General features: G+C 40.1%; 1 protein-coding gene across 3 annotated transcripts in view; it reads right to left on the minus strand.

Moving 5' to 3' along the window:
• LOC102209857 (aryl hydrocarbon receptor nuclear translocator-like protein 1) overlaps positions 1 to 7,192 on the minus strand; it is a 29,069-nt gene extending 21,877 nt beyond the window's left edge. For 2 of the 3 annotated variants that reach the window (XM_005739061.2, XM_005739059.2), the window contains exon 1: positions 7,042 to 7,192. The gene's annotated coding sequence lies outside the window, so the exon portion shown is untranslated. Of the gene's footprint in view, positions 1 to 6,719; positions 6,893 to 7,041 lie in introns of those variants that run through there. The other variant, XM_005739060.2, reaches the window with a different exon arrangement.
• Positions 7,193 to 8,499: the final 1,307 nt, after the last annotated feature.

Here is an 8,499-nt window from a genome sequence, read left to right on the forward strand (position 1 = left end):
TTTTTTTAATTATTACAGCTTTCAGAGCTCCACAGATGGAATCTGCAAGCATGACATAATTCTGTGGGTACTTGTAATGTGATTTCACTCAGCATTAACTCTTAACTGGTGACTTTTAAACTCATAAAGCTTTAAATGTGCCCCTTTTGAATGACCAATTTAATTAAAAAATAAAAAATAAAACTCACAGTACAATGCAATCCTTAGGACAAACATCACAATACAGGCAATTCTGAAATATGCAAGAGACTACAATAAGTTGACCTGTAAAACAACCTGATATACAGGTACAACTATGTCAGACTTTAAGTCCCTGCACACTCACACAGGTGTTTTCTTTTAATTCTATTCGTGGGTGGAGCTATTCTGGGAATTTCTCTACGTGAGGTCACCAAATCTTACGTGCATAGTTGGGGTTTGTATTGTTGCAGCAGTCAGGGTGTAGCAGCCTGTCTGCAAGGATGTGAAAGGGTTTACTGCATAGATTGAGTGCAGTGTGCTCACATTCAGCTTTTCACAGCCAAGAACTAACTGTGTGCCGAGTTTGAGTTTCTCATCATCACTGGGCAGGTCTTGCCAAACGATAACAATCACAGCTACATTTCTAAACAAATGATAAACAACCAATTTAAATTTAAGCACTGACAAGGAAGTAAAGTCTGGTTGTCAAGTCTCAGGGCTCAACAGTGCTGACCCAAGAAGACCCTAGCAGCGCTGTATGTGGAAATTATAATCTCAGATTCAGGGCAACAGGTCCAAGTAAGTGTCTGGATATGCTTGCTATCTAGAAAGACCTGTGCTTCTCTGGCAGCATGAGATTGCGCCCTGTCCAGCTGGAAAAAAAAAAGCACAGGTCAAGGTGCTGCCACAAAAATGGCCCGAGTACAGGTTGGAGCATTTCCATTGCGAACAATCAGATCACAGATTGTGCTCTCATGGATATGCATGGCTGCTGATACAGCTGGGACACTCATGCAGGCATCCGGCATGCCAACAAGTCCAACCTCGGTTGATGGCGGCACTCATGACAATGCTGTGCACACACTGCTTTTTGTGTTCTGAGACGAGTGGCTAGAAAATGCAGAAATGTATATATTCTGTTCTTGTGCTGAGTAACATAGCAGTCATTACTGCTGTTATTCAAATACAAAGGCATAAGCTTATGATGGAAAAAGTAATGAATTAATACTCTACAGCTGGAGAGTGTTCAACAGGGAAAACGTCACATAGTGCCCAGTCTGTTGTTACATAGAGCGAGTGTCAATAACTGCACCTTAACTGAGAGACATCTCAAATGGCAAAGAGATTATGCAATCACTCAAGCCAGTGCTGGTGGCGACAAACAAAACATGTGCAGCGACAAGAGCGAAACCAACTTTCACTTTTGAGTGACACAATAAGCACCGATCCTCTTTCCTTATAGTAATAATAGACCCCATCCATCAAGACCCATCACAATGATATGACAGCACCAGCAGCCACAGACACCAGTTTTAAATCTTTGCTTTTCTTGTTGCCATGATATCTGAAATCTACTTTGACAGAAGGCAGGTAATTATTACAGATGGCCATGACATTATATTTATTTATTACAATACAAAGTAATAAATAGAAAGGCCATTACTAAACAATAGGGCTGCCACGATTAGTCGACTAGTCACGATTACGTCGACTATTAAAATCGTGGACGTGTCGTTTGAAGCTTTGTAAGATCCTGAAAGACGCAGGAATAAGTAGTAGGATTTAAGAGTGTAATAACAGACTGAAACAGCAGATGGCAGCACTGCATGTCCAGGGATGCCAGCTGCCGTTAAACCCCAAAGAAGAAGCAGCAGTGTCTGGTTTCATAGCTGTGTCCAAATTTAGCGGCCGCATCCTTCGGAGGCCACATTTGTAGGCCAATTACGTTACAGCGACGTGGCGAAGCCTGTCCAAATTTGAAGACTTCCCCAAACGTGGCTGAAAAATGCATCCTTCATTTCCCCAGATTTGAAGGATGGGTCGGGTGTATCCTTCGTGGCCCAAACTATTCCAGAATTCATAGCGTGGCCCAGCCAATTCCAGTTTTCAACAATGGCGGCAGCTAGTTAGTTTTAATATTACTCTTATTACTATTTCTGGGTCACAAAATAAACTTTTAACATATTTTCAGGCGAGAATGTAGCTGTGTAGCTTCAAATATCTGCTCGGTTTATCAAGACATCACACATTTGCAAAAGTGCTCCGACGTTTTCGGAGACGTCTGTTACCCACCAGCTCGATAACTAGAGGGTTCAAGGCTCACTAGAGCCGGTGAGAACGGCAAACTCCCGGGACATCATTTTCAAACCCGCCGCAGTCTTTCGCTACTCAGGTTAAACATGATATAAAAGCCACTCAGATAATTTAAAAATGTTATTGTTTGGCTTTTTTTCAGTAAATCGGTTTGGCTGAGATTAAAGTTATAGTTTTTACACAGCTGAATAAACGTCAAACAGAGAACTGATTAAACAGAAGTGTGAAATGGTAGAGAATTTACTCCAGTGTCCTGTTATATTTCACATAGAAAGAAGAGATGGCCGAGTTTATTAAACTCCACCGAGACAATCTGAAAAATTCATTAAAAGTTTAATAAACTGTCATCTTGTCTTTAATTTTAGTTATCACATACATTAAACACTTCAAGCTGTAAGCTAATGATAGTTATATAAGAGCAGACGCATGCTGGTGCAATAAGCTGTACGTTTTACGTCCAATGGATGCATGATCTGATTAGTCGACTAATCGCAAAAATAATCGGTGACTAGTCGACTATCAAAATAATCGTTTGTGGCAGCCCTACTAAACAATACAGTGTCCATCATTTTATTTGACAAAGTTATTCACAAGAGGAAAACATTCATAAAATCTTCACAAAAGTGGTCGTCCAAGCAAATTCACCCCAAGGTCAGAGAAACTTCTCAGTTAAGAGTTAAATGTTAAAATTCATAACAGTAAAATTAGAAAGACTGAACAAATACAGCTTATTTTAAAGGGTTTTCAAACACCTAATCTCTCTAAGAAGAACATGGCAAATGACTTAGATTAGCAAAATTACATCTGAGCAAACCACATGACTTCTGGAACAACGTTCATTGGACATTGAAAATGTCTGGGCAAAATCCACAGCACCACGTTTGTCAAAACCAAACCACAGCATATCGGCACAAACACCTCATACCTGAAGGGGTGATGATGTGGGCACCTTGCAGTAATTAAGGCAACCACGAGCTCCTTTGTAAGCAAAGTATTCTTGAGCCCAATGTGAGGCCATCTGTCCCAACAAGCTACTGAACCATGGGGTATACTCAGTTTTTACTTTAGTTTTTGTTAAATAAATGACAGTGCAATATGTTGTGAGTTGTTCCTCAACACAAACTGTATTTAAAAATTTTTAGAAGTTGATGAGGACCAGATGATTGTTTATTATCTCCCTAACTTGAGAATTGAAAAGAGGGTGTACTTTATTTTTTCACTTGTGACTGCAAGTCAATTTTGAGTACAAAAGCAGTAAATAATTTCCATCCACCTAGCAACCCCTTCTTGTATACCTCAATTTCACAGTTGTACTCAACGGCCTGTTTAAGGTGGTAAACACGTTTCTTGTTTCCACATGTAGTGGAAACTGTTTTCTTGCTTATTGTTTTGCATATTTATAAGCTGGCATTGTTGGTGGAGCTTGTTGAAGTAGCTCCCTTTATAAACACTAAATACATGTCCCACTTTGTGTTGTGTATGCCAGCAGAATAAATGTATGGTGTATAGAATAGGACAGCTGGGTTAGACTTCCAACACCCTTGTGATTCTAATCTGGACAAGCATAAGAAGATCGATGCATGGATGGATGCTTCGAATCCCTTATGCAATCTATATGCAATGGGGAATAATGAGCAATATGTGCAGAAAGAATCCTTGGGATTTCAGGAAAATTGACCAATCAGGCCTGATAATATACAGGCCTGAAAAACCTGCATATTTGGAGACCAAAATTAGTCGAGCCAAGGATAAGGTTAAGTTTCCTTTTAAACATACTTAAACATACACCTGAGAACATTTTGTTTTTAGAGAAATTAGATTTTAATTTATTTAATATCAGGAAAAAAATTACATTAAAATGCATTATTTGAAGTACAATGGAAAAAATTGTTTTTTTATTTATTTATTGTATTTACACGAGTTAAAATCTTTTGGCTTGTTACCTCTACTTGTGTCTTTTTATTTAGATAAACACATTTATTGATCAATTTTCCTTTCAACCCCAACAATTCTTTACCTTTTACCTTTTTTAAACCACAGAAGCTTACAGGGGAGAAATAAGTAAGTGTCAAGCATCGTATCTTCTTAGTTACATGCAAGGGTTTCCTGATGGATGTGGAACCTCTCTGTTTAGTCAATGGCATGGCTCGTTAGGTTTGTCCGGCCAAAGCATATGGCCAGTCACTGTGGCCAACATCTCCTATTGGGAATTAGACAGGAGGCATCTTTATTAAACTTGGCAGGGTGCCTTGGTTACATCCATCCATTTTCTTAACTGCTTATCCTACTTAGGGAAATGCGGTGGAGCTATCATAAGATCAGAGGCGGGGTACACACACTGGACAGGTTGCCAGACCATCACAGGGCCGACACAGAGATAGACAACCACACAATCTCTCACCTGCAGTCACAAGTAAACTCAACATGCATATCTTTGGACTTTGGGAAGAAGTGGGAGTACCCAGAAGAAGCCCATGTAGGCACATAAAGAATGTGTAAACTCCACAAAGAAAGACCTCAGCAGATCAGAAGATCCAAACTTTGTTGTGAGGCATCAGCGCTACAAACTACACCTCCATGCCATGTCCTTTATTTATTATTATTCATTACTGACAATGTTATTCACCCCTTAAGAAGGACATTTTCAGTAGCTCTCATACATTCACCTCTAAATAAACTGTGTCCCGTAATCTCATTTAAGCAAGCCTCACCAATTGGAACTTTCCTTGAGCACTTGTGGGCTCTTATGTTGAAGAATTATCCAAATGAATATTCATTACAATGGTTAACAGGAAATAACAGCTACATGTGTAGGATCACAACTTAAATCTCATTAAAAAAAAAATATGTTTAATAAGTTTACTAAGGTTGCCCTAAAATAAGGTTTTAAAAAGCTTTTCCCCCACTAAAGTTATACTTCTACCATAATATTAGGCATTGAAGAATTTTCCACATACATTTTAATACAAGAAACTTTTAGTGTGACAGTCTCTCTCACATAATTACTTAGAATGATCTCTAGTTAATCTAAATTAGCATCCACATAGTCATGACAAGGATCTTTTTCTCTATAACGTTTTATATCATACAGTTTCCTCATAGAAACCAGAAGTTTGTCATCTGGCCTTCATGATCAACAGGATGGTTAACTGCAACCCTTCTGAGTCATCACAACAAATGTCTGCTGTAAAAATGTCTTTGTGGCTACATAGATCCGTACTGATAAGATCTGATATAGGTTGCTACCTGGCTAGAAACAAAAACAAAGACACAGTCTGAAGTTCACAGCAAGTGCCTTTCATGTGGTGAAACAGTTAATGGATAATCTACTCAAGGCAGGCATGAGAAACTACAAAAACACAAGGTGCACCTGTCAAACTAACACACGAGACAGTAATCCAACAAAAAAAAAAAAAAAAACAGATTAACAGCACACTGCCTTTAACACAACGTCCAAAGGTTTAATATGATGTATCCCCAAATAGATCCATAAACCCTGTGTACTAAAAAAAGGCTTCAGTGTGGTGAGAGTGACTCAGATGATGAATCAACAGTGACAACCAACTGTTTCCTATCCTGCTCAAGACCATTTCATATCCTCCCAGTCAAAACCAGCTGGTCCTCAGCAGGACTCGCCTTGGTATTCTGAAACCAGGTATGACATGCAAGGAGACCTGCATGCTCATTGGCTAACACCTAATCCTCCTGTCTGTCTCTAATAATGACAGTACATTAGAAAATGTATTTGACGTCTTACTCAATGTGACCTGAAATTAGTTGCTGTGCCCATAAACACATAAGGAAAGTGTTTATTGATGCCAGGGCAGAGGGCTGTTTTCCCATAGACTTATACAGGACAGGAAGGCTTTTCTACAACCACAGGTATCGCCCTCTGGTGCTCATTAGCCTTGCCAGCTGACATCCCTGGGTATTAGGCCTTCTGCACTTGTTTCACTTTTAAGCCACGTCCACCCTTTATGATGCCCAAGATGTGTAACAACAAACAACTAAAATCGTCACTCACTCAGCTTTCGAGCGGTTTGGTTAGGTTTTGTTTCGGATTTTATATTATCTATCACACCCCATATCCTCCTGCTTCAATAATACACTAATTACATGCACAGTATAACCACAACCCAATCAAATAGTCTTTGATCAACCACAGCAGAGACACCTAGCGGTGGCCACATTTCCACAGCAAGTGCATACACCGTCGCGATACTTAAGACAAGCACAGGTCTCCAAATAAATAGAAGAATAGCACAGTACCGTTGAGGCCTTTTAAAGAGACAAGCAATGGAGGCTTTGAAGTTACCGGAGCAGGATAGATGCTGCTGAGTATACCCACCAAGGCCCGTTTTACACAGCTAATGCGCTAGCACTGGAGCTTTACTCACTTGGGTCACGTTCAGTTAATAAACTGAAAGCCACTGACCGGCACTTACCCACGCCCGAGCTTCCTCTAAGTCCCGGCGATTCCTGGCACCACTTAAACCAACCCCGCCAAACTAAAGGCGTTTTCCGCACTTTTTGACCATAACGGCATTTCTCCCCCGTCTGCTAACATTAGCATACAGCTCACTGCTAGCTACTGACTGTCAAGACTTGGCCAGCAAAGCTAAAGTCCCTCCTCCTGCTCTAGAAAACCACACTGACATGACCACAGCGCTGGGAAAACATCGACGATATCCATCACAGACTGAAGCCCAGCAAAGTCACACAGACGCGGCGTCAACAAACATATCCTCGTTCTTGTGTTATACTTACAAAAGATCCAGGGGGACTAATCCATCCATTGAACGCCGCTGGTAATATGTAATAGCAACACACAGAAGTGTGACATAAACGATTTTCAATCGGTGACCCAGTTTCTCTTCACCGTCATGCCTGTCGGACCACTAACCTAGTTTTTCAACCAATAGCGTTTGCCCTACCGTCGTAGGTGTCCTGTCAGCCAATCAGACGCGAGTTCAGGCTGGGAAACAATGACCGACGTGCTCATTAGCCAATGACGGTCGGAGATGAAAGGAACGCAGACGCTAGCCGTGTGTGAGCCGTAGGCCCGAGTCCAATCCGTCCACTGCGCCCTCCCACTTCGTGACGAACCTAACCTCTCTTCTCATTTCACAGGTTGTCCTGGAGGTTATTCTGCTCCGTAACTAGTGTTCAGAAAAAAATCCCATTTAATTGAATAATTTTTCATCATTTTAGAAAAAACATTAGTGTACTTTTTATTAATTTTTTTTCTCTGAAATTTTCATTTACTACAGAAATATTTGCTTAAGACGGTGGCTTAACTTGATGTGACATATCAAGTCCTTCTCAAGTTCCACAACCACAAATGTAAATTTATGACTCAATTTTTCTTGTTTGTTTATCACGAAGCTTCATTTCAATTATTTGATTCTGTTTTGTTATGTTTGGTCTTTCTTAACAGCCTGAAATAAATTTTATTGAAACAAAGTTTGTAGATCCTGGAGTCCAGACACCACACCAAAATGCAGATGTAAAAAGGTGAGCAAGAGACACCAAAAGAGGGGAACAGAACAAAAGGAATTACTTAACCTAAGGGATTTTCCTATTTCTCTCATTTCTGCCTCCTCTCTCCTCCGTTCTTCTCACCGTAATCCGAAAACACATTTCATTACACATTTTGAAGGACATTTCAATTCCTAAAGTGCATTTGGTCCAGTAACGAATTGGGGAATGACATGGGACTCAGTATACCACTGATTGTTCCTCTTACTCTAAATCACAGACATTAAGTTGGTGCAGTATTGTTACTTGTGTGAGTACAAGAAAATAATTATTATAATATGATGTGTTAAATTTGTTTAGATCACAGGAATAAGGAAGGATTGGTCTGTGTTTTAGTTTGGCTTAGCTGTAGGCCTGAGAGTGTATGAAATTGTTTAGAGAGAAAGGAATTTATGGACACTGGGGGTCTGGTGTCATAAAAGGAGACAGGAAGCTACAGTTGGGGGTTGCTGATGCTGATGCTTGTACCTTTAATAAAAATGCATAATTGTTATAACTTAGAAGTAGGTTTGCAGGATACTCTCCACATGCTTATCTGTAAATGTAAAACAACAAGAGGCCAATGGCCCAGTGGAGGCAGAGTGGGGGTCTCAGTGTTTGTAATATGTTAACTTGTTTTGTATGTTGTCTAAAGGAACCTGGTGTAGCTTGGGTGAGGAGATTACTTTTGACCGGCAGGAAGTCACA

The sequence above is a fragment of the Pundamilia nyererei genome, unplaced genomic scaffold (assembly GCF_000239375.1).
Source record: "Pundamilia nyererei isolate P.nyererei 1_Seehausen unplaced genomic scaffold, PunNye1.0 scaffold00089, whole genome shotgun sequence".
In the NCBI taxonomy this organism is placed as follows: domain Eukaryota; kingdom Metazoa; phylum Chordata; class Actinopteri; order Cichliformes; family Cichlidae; genus Pundamilia; species Pundamilia nyererei.